The 20,414-nt window shown below is 40.5% G+C and overlaps 2 long non-coding RNA genes across 3 annotated transcripts in view; one reads left to right on the top strand and one right to left on the bottom strand.

The window, feature by feature from the left end:
* The window catches only part of LOC118554052 (uncharacterized), a 33,294-nt gene extending 13,361 nt beyond the window's left edge, over positions 1–19,933 (bottom strand). For both annotated transcript variants that reach the window (XR_013446781.1, XR_004926344.2), the window contains exons 1-3: positions 19,771–19,933; positions 2,186–2,272; positions 810–906 (exon numbers count right to left, since the gene is read on the bottom strand). This is a non-coding gene — a long non-coding RNA (uncharacterized LOC118554052). The remainder of the gene's footprint in view (positions 1–809; positions 907–2,185; positions 2,273–19,770) is intronic.
* Positions 1–20,414, top strand: part of LOC144381643 (uncharacterized) — a 69,309-nt gene that overhangs the window by 15,655 nt on the left and 33,240 nt on the right. The window lies entirely within an intron of this gene.

Below are 20,414 nucleotides of genomic sequence, written 5' to 3'. Positions count from 1 at the left end.
AACCTTCTCAGGAGACCGACCGCAAGATACTGCAGCAGGGTCTGCTGGTCCCGGTACCTTCTGCAAGCCCTTTTGGATGGTGAAATGTGAAGAATCTGAAATGGAGTCAATAATCAGCAGGCGTTCAGTGGTGTAAAAGGAACCGGCCCAAAGTCCCTGAGCTCTGACACGCAGTGAGGCTGTGATTTCCATGACACCCAGCACCACCAGGCAGCATGACAGCTGCGGGGACAAGAGCGAGGCTGGCAGGGGAGCGGCGCGTGGGGCTGCAGGCAGCTTGGCCCCGCGGAGGAGGAAAAGCACTGCGGGGTGGGGGTGGGGGGGCGGGCGCGGGAGCCCTCCTCCCTGCAGTCTGTTTCCCTCCACTTACTAGGTTGGCACACAGATCGAAAAATGTACGTCTAAATCTATTTCTGGCTTCTAAATGTGTGAAGGAAACACATAACTTTATTCTTTTATTTTTGTCAAGTTAGAGACAGATGCCCCTAAAGCGTATGCATTCTATAAGAAGTTCCTCTTCTTCAGTAGCGCATCTTTGGAAGCAAAAATCAAAGACAAACAGGACATCTCCTCTAAGTTTTCTGGACAAATACCGGCAATCAAAAGAAGAGAGTCACCGCTGGTAACTAATGGCAATGAGGGAAATAAAGCCAGGAAAGATTGTTGAAAAAAGTCTTTTTTAAAGAACTTTTGAAGGAAAAACAATGAAGTGTTGATGTAATATAAATATGTTGTTATTTGTTAAATACCAAAAATACTGCAAGTATAAATCAACTTTTCAAATTAAAGAGAAACACGTGAACACTTACAGAAATGCCCTCGCCAGAGGTGTTTGGAAATCTTCAAAGCTTAATAATATCCTTTTGTTGAAGGATAGTCAGTCAGTAAATTAGGAATGAAAGCCATCTGGAAAAATAAAAACACGTTGTCAATACAAGAGATAAATTCCTGGGAAAGGTTGTTATGATGACTTTAATTTCAACTGTAGTGCCTCACAGTCAAAGAAAATCTTCTGAAACAGAATACTGTAGACATTTGCTTACTCAAAAAATATTTTTGAGCACATACTATGTACCAAGAACTGTGCTAAGCATGGGGAATATACTGGTAAATAAGATGGATACTGTCCCGACATGCAGGTCCCTGTCCAAGCTTTGAGATGACCAGGGAAAATATAATCAGCAAATCAAATAGCTGCATGGAACCCTAAGAGATCAGTTTGTCCAAATGAGGAAATTGAGGCCCAAAATGTTAAGTAGAACTGTCTGTGCTCTTGACTTCTCAATTTTTGCCATCCAAAAAAACCATTTTTGTTTCATAGAGCCTTCTAAAATTCCCAGATTGTGTGACATATAACAAATGTAGATATTAATCCATGTCAAAATACTCTTTATAGATTTTGAATATTCCTGTGCTTTTCTGGAAATAAAACAGGAAACCTAACAAACAAAAACCCCGAGGTCCAATTTTCAATATCCAATCCAGTTTTGTTTTGTTTTTTTTTTAGGAAGTGTTAGCCATGTGATTCTTATTAACATCCAAAACAGTCATATCATGTGATAGTGGCCATCTGTTTAGGATGTGGCTGACACACTTGTAATATCCAGAATAACGGGGACTCAGAAACATCACTGGTTAGAAAGGTTATCAGTCCAGGGAGATGCCACTTGGGTCAGATGTAGGTGAGGCATTATGAGATGGACCATCTGGATTTCACGCCTCCCTGGGCTCTAGCCCTCATGCGATGACTACGGACCCTTTGGTTGTCTGACCTGCTCTTGTACCGCTCTTGTTAGCACAACGCTTGCCACCCCCAAGGATGTTGTGACAATTGCTGAAGTAAATGCTATAAAGCATTCTGAACAATTCAAAGGAAGGGTGCTGCATAACTACGCAAAATCATTATACACCCACAGGTACAGCTCTTTTTTTAAAAAATATATCCTTAATATGGTAATATAAAAGGGCATTCCTCAGGGTACATTTGAATGTGTGTTTCATTACATTTGTTATTCATTCTAACTTTTAAATTGATTATTATTTTCAGATATTAACCTGGCACTAAAAGGGACCTATCATTAATTTAATAATTTTATGTCACCATGTTTGAAAAAGAGAAGTGTTTGGGTCTCTAGAGGCCCCCTGTCAATCTGTGACTAAAATGAATTTGGTCATAATTACCTACCTGAATCTGGATCCCTTGGCCATGGACTTAGATATGTTGGAAACACGTGTTTGAGAATCCATTTGGCTGGATGACTTGGATTGAAGCCTCAAAATTAAAAAGAAGAGAAGAGAGAAAGAGAAGGAAACACAACTAAACACAAGCTAATAAATGCAAATACCTGATAGCATTGAAGTTGTCAGGGATGATGGTGACCTAAATAAACCATCACAGATTAGTTTCTGTACAGCTCATTTTCTTTTCTTCCTTCCTTCCTTCCTTCCTTCCTTCCTTCCTTCCTTCCTTCCTTCCTTCCTTCCACAGGTTTATTGAAATATAATTCACATGCCAAAAAATTTACCCTTTCAAAGTGTGCAATTCAGTGTTCTTAGTATATTCACCAAGTTGCACAATGATCACAGATTCCACATTTTCAACACCCCAAAAAGAAACCCTGGATCCATTAACAGTCACTCCCCATTCCTCCTCCCCCCAACCCCTGGCAACTACCAATCTACTTTCTGTCTCTGTGGAGTTGCCATAGATTCTCTATGTCCCTATGGATTCTGGACATTTTATATAAAAGGAATCGTACAATATGTGGCCTTTCGTGTCTGCCTTCTTGCCCTCGGAATAATGCTTTCAGGTTTCATCCATTGTTATTCCTTTTTATGGCCAAATATTTCATTGTATGGATATACTGCATTTTGTTTACCCATTCATCAGTTGATGGACATTTGGGTTGTTTCCCCTTTTTAGCTATCATGAATAATGCTGGTATGGATATTAGTGTACAAGTTTTTGTGTGGAGTTATGTTTTCAATTCTCTTGGACGTATACCTAAAACTAGAATTACTAGGTCAATGGTACTCTGTTTAACTTTTTGAGGAACTGAAACTGTCCTCCAAAGTGACTGTCATTATACATTCCTACCAAAAAAGAATTAGGGTTCAAATTTCTCCATATCCTTACCAACACTTATTATTGTCAAAATATTTGATGACAGCCATCCTGGTAGGTGTGAAGTAGTATCTCGCTATGGTTTCGATTTGCATTTCCCTAATGGCTAATAATGATGAGCATTTTTTCCATCTGATTGTTGGTCATTTGTATATCTTCTTTGATGAAATATCTGTTCAAGCCTGTTGCCTATTTTTAATTGGGCTATTTCTCTTTTTATTGTTGAATTTTAAGAATTCTTTATATATTCTGGTATAAGTCCCTTATCAGATGTTTGATTTACAAGTATTTTGTCCAATTCTATGGGTTGTCTTTCTATTTTCTTAAAGTTCAGCTCAGAAGTTTTTAATTTTGATGCTGTCCGATTATCTTCTCTTGTTGATGCTTGTGTTTTGGTGTCTTGAAACTTAATTCAAGATCAAAAAATTTTATTCCTATGTTTTCTTCTAAGACTTTTGTAATTTTAACTTCTACATTTAGGTCTTTGATCCATTTTGAGGTAATTATTCTATACAATTCAGGGTCAGCATCCAGTTTCATTCTTTTGCATGTAGATACCTAGTGGTCCCCTTGAATTGTCTTGGCTGGCTTTCTTGTAGAAATCAACTGGCCATAAATGTGAGGGTTTATTTTTGGACTCAATTATATTCCACTGATCTGTATGTTTATCTTTATGCCACTATTACACTTGTTTACTGAAGCTTTGCAGTAAATTTTGAAACAGAGAAGTGTGAGACAATTTCTGCAAAAAGAGCCAGCTGGAATTCTGATATGTACTATATCAAATCTGCTGACCAATTTGGGGAGTATCACCGTTTTAACAATAATCAAGTCTTCCAATCTATGGACCTGGAGTATATTCCCATTTATTTAGATCTTCTTTACTTTCTTTCAATGTTGTTTTAGAGGTTTCCGTGTACAAATGTTATACATATTTTGCTAAATTTGTTTCTATTTTATTCTTTTTGATGCTACTTTAAATGTAATTGTTTTCTTAGTTTCACTTTCACATTATTAATTGCTAGTATATTGAAATATATTGATATTTGTATATTGATCTTGTGTCCTACAACCTTTAACATTGTTTATTAGTTATAATATTTTTTAGTGGATTCCTTAGGATTTTCTATATACATGATCATGTCATCCACAAATAGAGATAGTTTTACTTTTTTGTTACCAATATGATGCCTTCTGGTTTTGTTTTGTTTTTTCCTTGCCTAAGTGCTCTGTCTAGTTCCTCCAGTATAGTGTTGAACGGGAGTGGCAAGAGTGGATATTCTTATCTTTGTGCTAATCTAAGGGGGAAAGCATCCAGTCTTTCATCATCATGTAGGATGTTAGCTCTGAGTTTTTTGTAGATGACCTTTATCAGGTTCAGAAAGTTCCCTGTATAGCTCTCTTTAGGTTCCATTGATGGGCAGGGCTGAATTGCTAACACTAATGAGATCTAGAAGTTCTTTTGGGACTTCTTGTCCTTTTCAGTATTGTAATAAGATGTGGAAACAATGCCTACTAGAGATAGGTTATATATTTTTTTCTGGAAAAGACTGAATATTGCAAAAGGAAATTTTGTGTATCTCTCTTTTTCCGTCCTCCAACCATTCCTTCTTGTCTCCCACCACAAGAGAGCAAACAAATGGTTGTGGTAGGTAAATATAATAGCTTCTTTCCATACTATCCTTATGTTGTAAGGATACGGTACATTTGTGCACAAATTTCAATAGCACATATGCCATGGATGTTATATAAAATAAGCTGTAGGAAGTCAGTAAAGGTGTCAACTTCCGAAAACCTTCTCAAAAAACTTCTGAGAAGAAAAGACATTATCAAATCCAGCTAAGAGTTTAGTTCTTAGGGGATCTGGCAAATTAAGAATTGCTCTGCATCCTGGAGAAAGAAGTGCCAGATGCCAAGTGGTACCCTTAAGAAGGTGAGGCCCAAGAGCCAAAGCAGGACTGGCCACCCAGGCAAAAACAGTCTCAGCCAGGGAAGACAGGGAAGGACAGAATGAATTGAATGACTTTGGTTCTATTTTCCTAACTTCTGTTCTCTGTTTCCCAACTTCCTATTGCCTATTAGCTTGCCATTTTCCCCAGTGGCCATTATTTATCTCTCACTCTCAACTTTTAGTACTTGTTCGTAGTTCTGTGTAATGCCTAGGGACCAATATGTTGTGCCCTTGGCTGCCTCCTGAACCTCTCCCTTAGATGGCAGAATAGAAACACCACCTGTCTTATGTTTCTGGAACTGACCCTGCACACACCCCAGGTTTAACTCTGCTCAGCCTTGCATTATTTGTGTATGACAATTACAATCTGAAAAGTAAATGATAACATTAAAAATTTTTTTAAAGTCTACTTCATGTGCTTTCAGAGCCAAGCAACAAATGGGTTGCTATTGGTCTCAATGGCAAGACCAGTTCTGCTCTTTAAATTGAGAACCAGCTTTGCTACCTCTGAGAGAAGAGAGATTATTCTTTGCTTATTTTCATTCCACCAACTCCCAACATTTTAGGCAAGAATTGTGGGGATAGGGGCGCCTGGGTGGTCAGTCATTATGCGTCTGCCTTCGGCTCAGGTCATGGTCCCAGGGTCCTGGGATCGAGCCCCACATGGGGCTCCCTGCTCAGCGGGAAGCCTGCTTCTCCCTCTCCCACTCCCCCGGCTTGTGTTCCCTCTCTTGCTGTCTTTCTCTCTCTGCCAAATAAATGAAATCTTGAAGAAAAAAAAATTGTGGGGATAATAAGAATTTTAAAAGAACAAAGAACAAAGAATATTCCTCTGTTTTCAGATAACACTATAACCCAATCATAGAGGAAGTTAGAAGTTAGTAATTGGGAAGTGTCTCTTTTTGTCAAAGATGAGATCATTATTCCTATCTAAGAACTTTTGCTTGGTGGAAGGGAGGAAAGGAGTGATGGTGGAAGAAGGAATTAGGATACCCCAAAACTCACAGTGGTACTATACCTTTTATGGGTCTCAGTGGGAGAGTTTGGGTGTTTCTCATGAGGTGCCATTGATGCCTAAGAGGTATATTTGTAGTGTGCTCCATTCTGGCCTGGGGAGTCCAAGAACTGCTAGAAACTGACAATAAGAACTAAGGAACTGCCTAGAACACCTGGCAAAGAGTGAAGAACGGATAGACAAAAGGAGATAAGACTGGATTTGTAATTTGAGCCACACTAAGCAAACAGTGGGGACAAAGCAGCAGAAAGGCAGGATGATTTTGCTAAAGCCTTGATGAGTTATCACACTGATAAAGTTGTGAGCAGAGTGGAGAACATGCTCAGGTCTCGGGTTTTCTGACCTAGTTCTAGGATCCTGAGCCTATAACCTAGCTCTATGATGAGACAGCATATCCTGGGAAGCTTCTCATGTGGCCTCCCTAAGAATCCCAGGAGAGGGATTTTCCATTTAGCTACTTGATAATAAAATTTAAATTCTGATTTTCAGGCAATTTAAAGAAAGGACAATAGCTAATGTCATAGTAAAGCCTGAAAAACGGAAACAATTAAGGAAATGATCATGAAACTCTAAAAACCATTTCCAAGATTGAATCATAAAAATGTAGGCTCAAAACTTAATAGCAATAATCATGGTGATGAGGATAAAACTGTAATGCAGCTAAAGAAATCATTCAATTCCCACGTGGCTGTCCTAAGAGAAATGAGGCTCTAGTACAAAGGAAATATGACAACTTGTTTTTAAAGGATGTATACTCATGTTATTTTCTGGAGAATTTGCATTTGGGGGTTTTTTCAGAGTAAATTTCCCCAGAGAAATGTTATATTCTCTTAGTCTGAGGATGTAGACTGGAGTACAAATAGGGTCAGAGCAAGTATTAGAAATGACACTCAGAAATTAAATAGGAATCAAGTGGAAATTCTATGCAGGTGAAAACGTTTTCAATCAGTGTATATTCCTTCTCTCTCTGATAGGGGTAATTTAGTTTTGGGTGAGAGTGGGGGTGGGATGTGGTAGGGTGAGTGTGGGAGGAAATTCTGGTATCCTTAGAGCCCTACAACTAGAAAAGGAAAAGAAGAATATAAAATCTACATTTTGTTTCTCCATCTGGATTGCCCTAAACCCTTTCCAAATAGATAATACTTACTCAGGAATACTTAGTAAAAAAGATTACTGAACCTCCAAATGGAGCCTGACTTCAGATGACATAAAGGCCTTGGGTAGTGTGGATTTCAATGAAAACTGAAGTGGAGTGGGTTACCTAGGGGCTAGGAATCGAAATGTTCATAAACCTAATTATTCAAATATTCTAAGCATTTGTTTTTTGAAAAAGTCACAAAACATAGTTGCAGTACACAGATAAGGTTGCTGAGGAGAAATTTTTATGAGAAGCAAGTCTCAGCATTTAGGATTAGGAACTCAGCACATGGATTTTGTATCTGTGAGAGCTAACGGGCTGCAGGAGGGATCCAGAAGTACCGTTTCCTGCAGTCCAAAAGAGGATGCACTGCAGTGAGCATTCCCTCTGATGTTTTGGGCTTGTGAGCAGATCTCCATACAGTGTGAACCACAATTTATGAAGCCCCATATTTGTAGTTAAGAGTTTACTCTTCTAATCAAATACAACTTGAGATAGGATTTTAACACATGAGTTTTAACACATTTTATTATATATTGAATTATTGTACTGCATAACAATTAGACATAAATATTAACTTTGTATTTTTTTTCTTCCCATTTTGCCATTTTTTCAGCATCTAAAACTAAGGTCAATGTTTATTGTGTCCCTAACGTCACGTGCTATTTAACTATCATCCTTTTTCTTCTTAATTTTCTCATCATGTACTTGCTTACTTGATTCAGTATCCACCCCCTCAGTACCTGAGCTCCCATCCTGGGATTCTCTGTGCCTAAGTATTTTATCCCAGCATTTCTCTGCTATTCCCTCATCCCATCCACCCATACTCCAGGATTTAAGCAACCACTTTCTGCTTCCATTTCTGCTCAGTATGTCTTGAGTAATGAAAGGCTTGAGGTGGCAAGAACTCTGGGCCATGACATTCAACTGCAGTCTTCAGCAGAAGTGCAGGTGGGGAAGAGAGAGACCAGGGATTGAAAAATGAAGAGTGAAGAAGGGAAGGGAAAGGATGGGCCTAGCAAGAATAGGCTGGGGGTTCCTGGTGACCTTAGATGCCTCCCTAAATTATAGTAAAATGCCAGTGGGCCAGGAGCATCAAAGCAAGCAAGAGGATACCTCTTTGGGACTGTAGTGGGTGGTGACATGTCATCCAGATCCCCTTTACAGGAGGAGACCAAAGCAGGCAAGAGGAGACCTCTTTGGGAATGTATTGCATGATAGATCACTCAGATCCCCTTCTAATAATAAAGGCCTCTTTCCCCAGATGCTGGGAGTGCTCATGGCCAGTAGTCCTCAGCTATCAGCCTTCTTTGGAATTGCCTGGGCTCAAGAGAACTACCTCACTCTCGGTTATAGCCCCTTCTAGTAGTACCCCATATCCAGTGACTGGTCAAATATAAAGGCTATCCCCATCACACGAATGAAGGACATCTGTGAAGGTCCTCCTCAGCTTCGGAATTCACTGTGGTGATCAGTTGAGGCTTTCCTTGAGATGTCGTCACAGCCCAATTTCTCCCTCTGCCCATGCTCCTTTCCCTTCCCTTCCACAAGTGGTGATGCCAAGAGCACTGCCTAGTATACTCTATATACCAGCCTCCATCTCAGTCTTCTCTGTGGGGAGCCCAACCTGCAGGACTTGGCGCAAGCATCTGTAAAGCACAGGGGTCATGACACTAAAAGTACAAGCAACAAAAGAAAAAAATAGATACATTGAACTTCATCAGAATTAAAGATTTTGTTCATGAAAGGATACTATCAACAGAGTGAAAAGGCAACCAATGAAATGGGAGAAAGTATTTGCAAATCAAATATCTGATAAAAGATTGGTATCTATAATATATAAAGAACTTCTACAAAAAACAAACAACCCAATTAAAAAAATGGGAAAATACTTTGACATTTTTCCAAAGACGATATTACAGATGGCTTATAAGCACATAAAAAATGTTCAACATTACTGATCATTAGGGAAATGCAAATCAAAACCACAATGAGATACTACTTCACACCCATTGGGATGGCTATTATAAAAAAAAAAAACCCACAAAATAAACAGAAAATATTGGTAAAGAATTGGAGGAATTGGAACCCTTGTGCATTGCTGGGAATGTAATATGGTGCAGCCACTGTGGAAACAGTATGGAAGTTCCTCAAAGAAATTAAAATAGAGTTACCATATGATCTGGCAATTCCACTTCTGGGTATTTACCCCAAAAAATTTGAAAACGGGGACTCAAACAGATACTTGTACACCCATGTTCATAGGAGAATTATTTATGATAGCCAAAAGGTAGAAACAACCTAAGTTTCTGTCAATGGATGAATGGATCAAAATGTGGTATATACATGCAATGGATTATTATTCAACCTTAAAAAGAAAGGAAATTTTGACACATTCTACCACATGGGTGAACCTAGAGGACATTATGCTAAATGAAATAAGCCAGTCACAGAAGGACGGGTACTATATGGTGGCACTTACATGAGGTACCTAGTATAGTCAAATTTATAGAGACAGAAAGTAGAATGGCGGCTCCCAGAGGCTGTGGGAGGGAGGAATGGGGAACTAGTGTTTAGTGGGCACAGAGTTTCATTTTGGGATAACAAAAAAGTTCTGGAAATGGATAGTGATGGTTGCACAACAATGTGAGTGTACTTAGTGGTACTGAACTATACACTTGAAAATGGTTAAAATGATCAACTTTATGTGTATTTTACCACAATAAAAAATTAAATAATTTTAAAAATACAGCCCCTTAACCCCTCCCACCCCATTCTAAAGGTCAATGATTATTATATTGTTACCTTCACAGCCGAATTTGGATTGGTGTGATTTTGAGGACTAGATTATATAGCAGTTCTCAAATTCAGCTGCGTATTAGAACCATTTGGGGAATTTTAAAAAAACAAATGATGCTTCAGTTCCACCCATAGTGATTTCTATGTAATTGTCTAGGGACCTAGGCTTCAGTACTTTTAAAAGCTCCCAGTGACTGCAGTATGCAAACATAGCTGAGATTTCCTGGGATAGAAGAACCCCAACCCACACCTTTCCCACCTACTTGCTATTGCCCCTGAGGATTTGGCCATCTGCTTATCTTTTCTAGCCTCATCTTTCCAGCTCCCCTAACCCCTCCTACGCACACCCAAGCTACAGCTAACCAAATGACTTGTCATTTGTCCTCTCCTGTCAAACCTTGTCTGGCTTCTGTCCCTTTGTTCATGTTTCCTCTGACAAGATTGCCCTCCTCTGACTGATTTCAGCCCTAGTGGAACCCTTCTTTGGGAAACTTGCCCTCAGCACCTCTCACTAGGCTGTGCCACACACCTTACTCTGAACACTGGAAAGGTTCGTGTGTAAGTCCCCATACTGCTGACCTTATCACAAAGGTGGGAAATTCCACTTCCCAGTTTCCCAGTGCTGGGATCTGCTCTTCTTTCCTCTGTTCCCAGATCAGAAGCAAGGCACTGGGGAAGTTTCAGTAGATACTAGCTGAACAAATAGGTTTCTTTAATAAGAGATAATACGTTCCACAATTAAATAGTATTTTTTTTAAGTAAATGCATTGGGAAGAATTAGCATATTGGTATAAATAAGGCAGTCTTCTTTTAACATTAATTGGGCCATTATTATGTGCTTAGGATCATGCTAATGTTTTACTTAGAGTTGTGTGTGGTTTTTTGGTTTTTTTTTTGAATCTCCATGGCAACTCTAGGAGGCAGGTATTTTCATATCTATGTTATAAATGAGGAAACAATTTCAAATAGGTTAAGAACTTGCCCAGGATCCCAGCTAGTGTGCGTAGAGCTGGGAGTTTCAGTTGTGATACAAGTGATGATTCTAGATCCTTCCTAATTTGGGGAAAGGGACAGAGCAAAGTATAAAAGGTCACTGAGGATCTTAAAGGAGAGGGGCTGTTACTGGTAGGAAAAAGGAACTGAAAAAGAGGTCACTGACATAAAAGACAAAATTTGAAATCTCACCTATTTTGCTCAGGCCTCAGCTTAATTGTAGGGAGGTATTTAAATCACTATGAGACCCTTGTTCCTTGGATACACTCCAATTAAATTCAGCCCAACAGTATTCATTGAGGATCTACCGTGTACCAGAAACAGTGCAAGATGCTTTGAGTTCCAACCACAGGCAATAGGAGATCTTTGCCAATATAGAGTTCTCTCTGGTGGGGGTGACATGTCCTCTATCAATAGACATTCCAGGTACAGTGGTATGTGTTCTTATAATCAAGGTATGTATCGACAGCAGCGGAAATGCAGAGGGAACAAGTTTTCCAGAGAAATCAAGGAGGATTTTATGGCAGAATACGTGTACTTGTATTTGTATGTGAGAGAAAGAATCGATAGGACTTGGTGACCACTTTTTTTAACAAAAGAGAATGACAGAAAGGGGAAAGTCGGGGGTCCCGGGTTTCTAGAGCCAATAGCTAACCTGATTGAGTTAAAGACGTAGAACAATAGGAACAGTTTTGCGTTCAGTTTTGATCATATGGAATGTGAAGTACCCAACAGACATTTGGGTAGAGGTAGAAGTAATATGTGGAGGCATGAGGATGTGATCCAAGATCTCAGGTTAGAGGCAACAGAATGAAAGTGTCCTTTTTTTTTTTTTTTTTAAGATTTTATTTATTCATTCGAGACACAGAGATACAGAGAGAGAGCATGAGCAGTGGGAGAGGCAGAGGGAGAGAGAGAAGCAGGCTCCCCGCTGAGCCAGGAGCCCGACGTGGGGCTCGATCCCAGGACCCTGGGATCATGACCTGAGCCGAAGGCAGATGCTTAACCATCTGAGCCACCTAGGCCCCCGAAAGTGTCCATTTTTTAACAGATGAATGCCAGACTGCCAGTCAGCATTAAAACCCATCTGGGAATAGACATGGGCTTTACTGCTGAAGAGACCCAGTCTTCCTGACTTGGCCACTTAATGCTTTGACCTTGGGGATGTCACGTGGCCTCTCTGAATGGCACAGTGGAAATGGGAAATGTTAGCCTGTCTTGCAGGGCTGTACTCAGATGAGCAGTAATGTCTGCAAACTCCTTTCAGTGCACTGAGTTGGCACCTGGTAGTTTCTGTTAAAGCTCATGGATGGAAAGCGTTGAGTTAAAGCTGGGGGCGGGGACTGGCCTGTGTTCAGAAGAAAGAAAGAGAGATTGTTTGCCTGAGTGGCTGGGGTAAGGCAAAGTGGACTTGCCATCCATAGAGAAATGGATCTTCAAGATCTATAGCCCTGTTCAGGTCCCAGAAGGAGGTGTTTGGAGTAGAAGAAAGCATGACCATCTTTTATATTTGACCCCTTCTAGTCACCCTCAATGGATTCAAATCACTGTACTGCTAGGGGAGCTCTTCAGGGTGACCCTGTCTGTGCCTCTTTCCCAGCCACTCCCCAAGAAGGAAAGCAGAAGTGGAAAGAAAGGAGGCCCCTATAGATGAACAGAAGAACCATCCCCATCTACCTATGCATACCTGGATTTCCTTTCAGAATGTGTAACACATTCTTTCATTTTATCATAAAGAAAAGAGAAATGAAAAAAAAGGGAAGCTCGAAAAAGGTGAATAGTGGGGATATAGGAAAAATACTTCAGATTTTGCCTAGTGGGTTTTCATTATTTGACAGACATTAGCTGCAAGTAAGATTTTTGTGTAAGCAGCTACCAGGAGCGGCAACTGTGCGTTTAGAAACTTGCAAAGCTGTTGTTGTTCTAACGTTGTCAAATTTGTTCTAAAGGAACTTTGCTGAGAATTTACAGAACTGTCCTAGCATTCTCTGTCTTCCTAAATGCCCAGGATCCCCAGCTAACAAAGTTCAGCGCAACTGGACACACACTGATGCACTGGGGTGATCTGTCAGAGACCACACCAGGGAGGGCGTGAGTGAAAGGTAGTCTCTATCCCTGTGGAGCTTCCGGTGGGAGAGGAGTGGAGGGGCCGCCATGGGGATGGAAGCAGAAGATGAGAGCGGGAAGGCAGATAAACAATGGCCATGTAAACAAATCCATTTCTTAATTCCCTGACATGACCGGGGCCTTGACCCATTTGTAACCATTCTGTAATCGCCGAAATAAGTCCAGTTAAATTATTCAAAAATCTCCAAATGCCAATTCCATTTAATTTTAAATAACAAGCATCCCTGAGAGGGGTGATATTTGTAACGATGACTAAGGGAAAATATTTTTCTAGCAGGGTTTCTGTACAGGAAAAAATTCATTGCTTCCATCCCCACATCCCACACCCCACATTCCACACCGGTTGGTGTAAAAATATTTGTATTTAAATAATTTTAAATGTCATGCATTTATAATTAAAAGCAATTCTGTGTTCAGAGGAACAGAAATTACTGACTTTAAATCAATGAGAAAAAATAGATTTTCCTCAAAGAAATATCTCATGAGATTCAAGTAGTTTAAACCAAGCTAATGTGATATAAGCCCATCAGTTGCATATGGTATCTGGTGTGACCACTGGAATATCTGCCCACCTCCAGCTGCGGGAGCCTATAGGACATTCCAGCAAGAGCCCTTCATTTCTCCCAAAGGGTCTCTCCTTTCTCCCTTCTGCTTCCCACCTTTACTCACCTTTAAGTACCTTTAAGGACTGGATATGCACAAAATGTTCTCTTTCCTTTCAAAATGACACTCACTTATCTCTTCCTCCTGGTTGCTGAGATCCCTCTCACTGAACAGCTCCTGATGCCTGCTCAACATCCCTTCTATAACACAACCACCCCTACCCCTGTTCTCAGCCCCCACCAAGGAATTGCATTCCCTTAGCCACAGTGATTATTCACCAGAGCATGGACTGGAAGATGGGTCACTTCAAGCCTTCACCGAGGAAGCCAGGGAGGGGTGGATTTCTGATGATTTGGGAGCACTCTCTGGATTCCACACTGCTTGTGGTGGTTAACTTTATGTGTCACCTTGGCTAGGCTATGGTGCCCAGTGGTTTGGTCAAACACTAATCTAGATGTTTATGTAAGGGTATTCTTTTGATGAGATTAACATTTAAATCAGAGTTTGGGTAAAGCAGGTACCCTCCATAATGTGGGCAGCCTCATGGAATCATATGAAGACCTTAAGAGCAAAGACAGGTCTCCCAAGAAGGAAATCTCAGGATTGCAATATAGAGACACTGCCTGAGTTTCCAGCCTGCTGCCCTGCAGAATTCAGACTCAAGACTGCAATGTCAACTCGTACCTAAATTTCTAGCCTGCCAGTCTGCCCTACACATTGTACCACAATTCTGTGAGCAAATTCCTTAAATAAATCTCTTTTGTCTCTTTTCTGTCTCTATTTCTATCTGGGTTTTTTTTTTTTTTTTTGCCTCCCCTTCTCCCTCTGTCCCCTACCTTCTCTCCTTCCTTCTGTCTCTCCCATGGATTCTGTTTCCCTGGAGAACCTTGACTAATACACTACCTAAGTCATACTTGCACCCTTGAATTGCTCAGGGTTTTATTTGTGTGTTGGTTTAAGCCAGCTTGAGTTGTGTTTCTATCACCTGTGACTAAGAGTCTTGAGCATTCCTGGGTGTAAGTGGACAGAATCCCATATAGGTTAATAAATGAAAGATTCTTGAAGAATTCTGCCTAATATTATTAATTACTAAATAACAAGACTACTTAAGGGCCAGAATTGTATCTGATGCTTTATTCTACTGCATTGCTTAGAATTCTTGGCACACAGGTTAGTAAATGTTGGTTGAGTTGAATTGTAGAAGGAGGTTGGTCTAGAGGGCTCAGCTCCTGGAATTACCCTAGTAGCTGGAGATACAGATCCTCTGACATTTAGGAAACCCAAGAGTGATTAAGTAATGTAACAGGTAGATTCAGCATTTACTATATTCATGGAATTGCTTAGAAATGGTTGCAGTGTGTTTTTATTTATGTCCTTACATGTGTATGTCTATTATCGATACACACAGGTTTCCTTCTAGGTATTTGGATTAGACCATGCTTAGCTTCTTAGCTTCATCAAACCAGCACTTCTTCAGGGAGATTCTAGTCAAGATCAGGACAATTCCATCATTGCTACATTATTATATTAGTTTGCTTTGCCTATTTTAACAAATTACCACAGACTGAGTGGCTTAAACAACAGGAATCTATTGTTTCATAGTTCTGGAAACTGGAAGTCTGAGATCAAGATGTTGGTAGGACTTTAACCCCTCTGAAGGCACTAAGAATCTTTCCAGGCTTCTCTTCTAGCTTCTGGTGGTCCCTTGGCTCGTGGCAGCATAACTCCAATCTTCACATGGATTCTTATATGCTTCTGTATCCAAATTTCCCCTTTTTATAAGGACCTTCTTCATGTTGTATTACCCACCTACAGCAGAATGACCTCATCTTAACTATAATTATGTCTGCAATGACCGTATTTCCAAATAAAGTCATATGCTGAGATACTGGGAGTTAGGACTTCAGCATATATGGATGTTGGGGGGTGGGGCACACAATTCAACCCATAACAGTTGTTTGTACTCCCTCAGCTCATTCCTGAGCAGCCTTCACAGGAGGACTCCAGAGCTGTGAGCAGCAGGAGGGCAGGAGAGCTGGCTGCATTGCCGAGCTAGGCACACATTGCCAAGGTCCTAGCCACTTGGTTCCATGACTGCCGCCATACATTCCTACACCAAGCAAGAGGTTCTATTCCAGCAGCACCAGTATTGCCCTGAAACGAATGCTGATAATATTCCCCAGGCACCCTCCACTAGCGAGTCTCTTTTCCTTCTCCAGTATCTTCTGGTTGCTTCTCCCTCTTTGAAAAGAATAATCAAGGAACAAGAATTAGAAACCACATATAGAAAAAAGAGGAAGAGCAAGAGAGAATGTTTTTAAAATAACACTTTTTGTTAAAGATGGCAAATGTATTGTCTTCTGTGACATCTAGAGCTGAGGTTAGAAACCTTTGAAAAATAATTTTCTAAAGTTCTAGGTCCTCTGTACCATTCTGTTTGGCTAGAGGTGTAGAGGTGTAAAGATGGAGCTCAGCCATGGGAGAGGGTGGAGGCCATTGTGCTGCTGCGAACTTCCTTGTCAGTACAGGCAGGCGCCATGGATCTGACTGTTGCCAAAGACCGTTCTCCCAAGTGACTGGGGGAAAGAGACTGGGATTAGGGAGGCAGGGAACCAGCAAGGAGGTCAGGGAGTCTGAGGGGACAACTTTCCAAGGGACACTGGAAGAACGTCCGTGTGCCATCTTTGTCATGCTTGCTATATAGGTCACAGACACCTGCTCTTGGATAGCTTCCAGTGTAGTCCCTGATGCATAAAGAGCTGTGCACACCTGGCTTACATCGGTTGGATAATTTTACATAACTCCCACACAGCCAGGTAAATCAACACCAAATTAGAGACCCAGCACCTAACATAAAAGATACAGAATCTAAAAGCAAGTAAGAATTAAAGTCCTTAAATTCAGTGGTGATATTTATGCTGATCCTATTTACTGATACTTAACACATTATAATAAATCAGTAGCAAATATGGAAAACTATGGTGGACAGTTTATAGGCCAGAAAGTATGTATTTTTCTGAGAACTCATCTGAAATTACAGACGTTTCAAGAATTTAACCTGTGATCTTCTGGGCCTGCCATCCATCCAGATGAAAATAAAAGTTTAGTCTGAGAGTGTCTGTTGTTTGTCCACTTGATGCCAAATAGTAAAGTGATAAACAGAATGCTTACTAACTATTTTAATCTTATAATATTAAATGTTTGGCTTTTCATTTTTATTTTTATTTAAGAAGTTATTTTTTTTTAAAGATTTTATTTATTTATTTAATTGACAGAGACAGAGACACAGAGAGAGAGAGAGAGAGAGAGAGAACACCAGCAGGGGGAGTTGGAGAGGGAGAAGCAGGCTTCCCGCCGAGCAGGGAGCCCGATGTGGGGCTCGATGTGGGGCTCGATCCCAGGACCCTGGGACCACGACCTGAGCAGAAGGCAGACGCTTAACCAACTGAGCCGCCCAGGTGCCCCATGTTTGGCTTTTTAAAAACCTCGCCTACCTTTTGTAGATTCCCTGTCCTCTATTCCTTGATTTTAGTCTCGCATTTATAGATGGAGAAAACATTAACTTTTGTGGTAATCTTCACTGACATCAAAATGATAGAGAAAAGATTCATTACAGCACAATTTTAAAAGAAATACATCTGATTTTACTGCAAAAATAAAATCTGCTAAGAATTGGCATAAATCCTTGCTCACAGTCAGTGTTCCATAAATGATGTTGAAATAAATTGTAGAAGGAAAGTCCTGGAGTGCCACCACCAAAAAACAAACGCACACACAAAAAAAACCCTCACCATTTGTACTGTTTTCCTCTTCTTTGGGAGTAAAATACAAGTCAAGATAAGGTGTAAACACAAGGGGCGCCTGGGGTGGCTCAGTCCGTTGAGCGTCCAACTCTTGATTTTGGCTCGGGTCATGATCTCAGGGTTGTGATCTCAGGGCGTAAGATCGAGCCCTGCGTCAGGCTCTGCTCTTAGCAGGGAGTCTGCTTGAGATTCTCTCTCCCTCTGCCCTTCCCCACCCCACCCCCCATTTGCCCGCTCTCTCTCTCAAATAAATAAATCTTAAAAAAAAAAAAAAGATGTAAACACTGAATAAGGGCATATCCTTAAACTTCAAATTAAGGTGTATTAATTCCTAGTCACTCTTCAGATATGAGGTTCGGTCATAAAGTTACCTGGTAAGCTCAGTGTTGTATGCAAACTGCATACTTTGCTACCAGCAAAATAATTTAAGCCTGTGTGGTAACATGGTAAAATGGATCTAGGTAACTATGCCTCAGTTACATTCAGATTACAAATAATTGCTCTCCTAGCAAGTAGACAATGTGGGTTCTTTGAGAATTGTGGTAAAAAAAATTAAGTTATTCTGCGAACATGTATTTTCAGCAGTATATCAAAGTAGTTTGCCAAAGTTTTGGGGAAAAAGGCAAAACAGCACATGATGCTATTCCAAGTGGATGGCCAGCAATGCCACAAGTTAGGAAAACAACGAATGACTCAATAGCATTCTTCAAGGCAAATGCTTGACTCCATTAAGACGTTCTGTAGAAAAGCAGTTATAAGTTACAGTTTAAAATGATATTTGTAATATTTGGCTTGCTTGGAATGAAATCAGCTTCCTAAAAACACTTGTAAGCATCCTTGAGTAATTTCCATAAATAGAAATAACCTTGAGAATAAATCTCTGCATCCTAGAGAAAAGCCTCGGGTTCCTCACTCTCTGTCCCCTTTCCCCTCACTAAATCTCCCCATCTCAGCCGCAGGCAGTGATTTTTAGCCAAGGGAGATTTTGTCCCCCAGGAGACATTTGGCAACATTTGGAAACATTTGGGGCTGTCATGGGAAGCTGGGGGTGTAGGTAAGAGGAGAGGAGAAATGGTACCGGCTTCTGGTAGGTAAGGCCAGGGATGCTGCTAAACATCTTACAATACACAGGACAACCCCAGAATAAAGAATTCACTGACCCAAAATATCAATAGTTCAGAGATTGAGAAACCCTGGCCTGGAGATACAAACGGGGCGGGTACGTGTGTGTATGTGCACGGTATTGGCACACAAACAGAACACATCCATACTTGAACTCTAAGAGCCCTTTGAAACCCACATAAACTGTTGCCCTAACAGATCAGCAGTTCCAGTAAAGAAATTCTACTTTCAAACTAGATGTGAGGCAGGCTCAGAAAGGATTTTTTTATTCTTTGCTCCACCCCAACTCCTCAAGTAAAATTTCTAAAGGAAGCATTGTGATAAACAATTGGAGGGATTGTTGATTTTATTCTTAGGTTTTAGAATTGTGGCTGAGCCTTAGCCTGCGATTCTTGACTACTGTATGGGTCACCTCTATGCGGTCTTTCCTTCTGTCATGAAAGGTTTTAACTGTATTTTAACAGTGACTAACAATGGGCATTCTTTATGTTATTCATTTCGGTTAGGTGTCGGTTTTTCCTTCTCGTCTTCCAAGCCCTTGTCCAAGACAGCAGGACATTTTCAGGTAGCGTATTTCCTTTCTCAAGAGTCATTCTGTGGGTAGTAATGAATTCTTTAGTATTCACAAGATTTCGAGGACTTCAGCATAATTTAATTTTCACATACCACCGATCACTTATGCCAAGTACCTTTTCTCTCTTGAACACCATACTGCACACTACTGTTTCCTCATCTGGTCCCCTGTCTCATTGGCCACAGGTCTGAAGTGACTGTGTTCTTCACCACAGTCTTCTTGAGGCAAGTCACCAACCACCCCCTTTTGTGAACAGTGACCACCCATAGTAAACCCACTTGAGGAGGGTTTTGGCTCAACTAAAACTTCCACCAGCATCAGAGGCTTTCAGATACAACTGGTAGCTTCTAGAAGTGTCAGTCATGTTGGTAGAGATCTCACAAGAAATTTAAGCAAGTAAAGCACCATTTAGCAAAACTACCTACCAACACCCTTCAAACAAACAAACAAACAGGCAAGAGAAACAATAGCAATAACCCATATAATTAATCTGTGCGAAATAACACAATGAACATACTCACAGTAACGATCATAAAATGCTGGGCTGGATGGGACTCTCAGTACTGCTTAGGGGAGCTGCATCCTCTGCTAGTGCCAGCTTCTTGCCTCTTTCTCCTCTTCTGTTTTATTTTGGTGATAAAGAAAGAAAGGCTCAAGGAGGGGAAGTGACTTGGCCAAACTCATACTGGTTGCTGGGCTAAGTCAGATCTGGAAACACAATGCGCACCTTCTTCCATATATGTAAAAGGCCAGAAGCACAAAAGACTGTGATGTTAATATGCATGTGTTTCCAATTTTTTTCTACTACTTTCCTTCCCCCACTCTTATCTTTTCACCCAAATTTCCCATCTTCTTACACAGACTATTTTGGAAATTAGAAAACATATTTTTAATGCAAATATGCCTTTTTAAAAAAAGTTGTAGACACCCACAACATTTTTTATGCTTAGTGACTTGATGCCAACTATATATACTTATAGGTGGATGGGTATCTCCGGATCTATAAATGTCATTTGTATATTCATATACTTTCGTATACCAGATTTCCAAATCTAGTTGTTTTCCCTCACCTCCCAGAAAGACAGCATCCCTGACATTTTGGTAGCATAGCCATAGCTATACAGTTCCATCATGGGAGCTTGCATTATATACTTGTTCGTGACGA

Source organism: Halichoerus grypus, chromosome 4, assembly GCF_964656455.1.
Source record: "Halichoerus grypus chromosome 4, mHalGry1.hap1.1, whole genome shotgun sequence".
NCBI classification, from domain to species: Eukaryota; Metazoa; Chordata; class Mammalia; order Carnivora; family Phocidae; genus Halichoerus; species Halichoerus grypus.
This window is presented reverse-complemented; position numbering and strand designations above follow the sequence as displayed.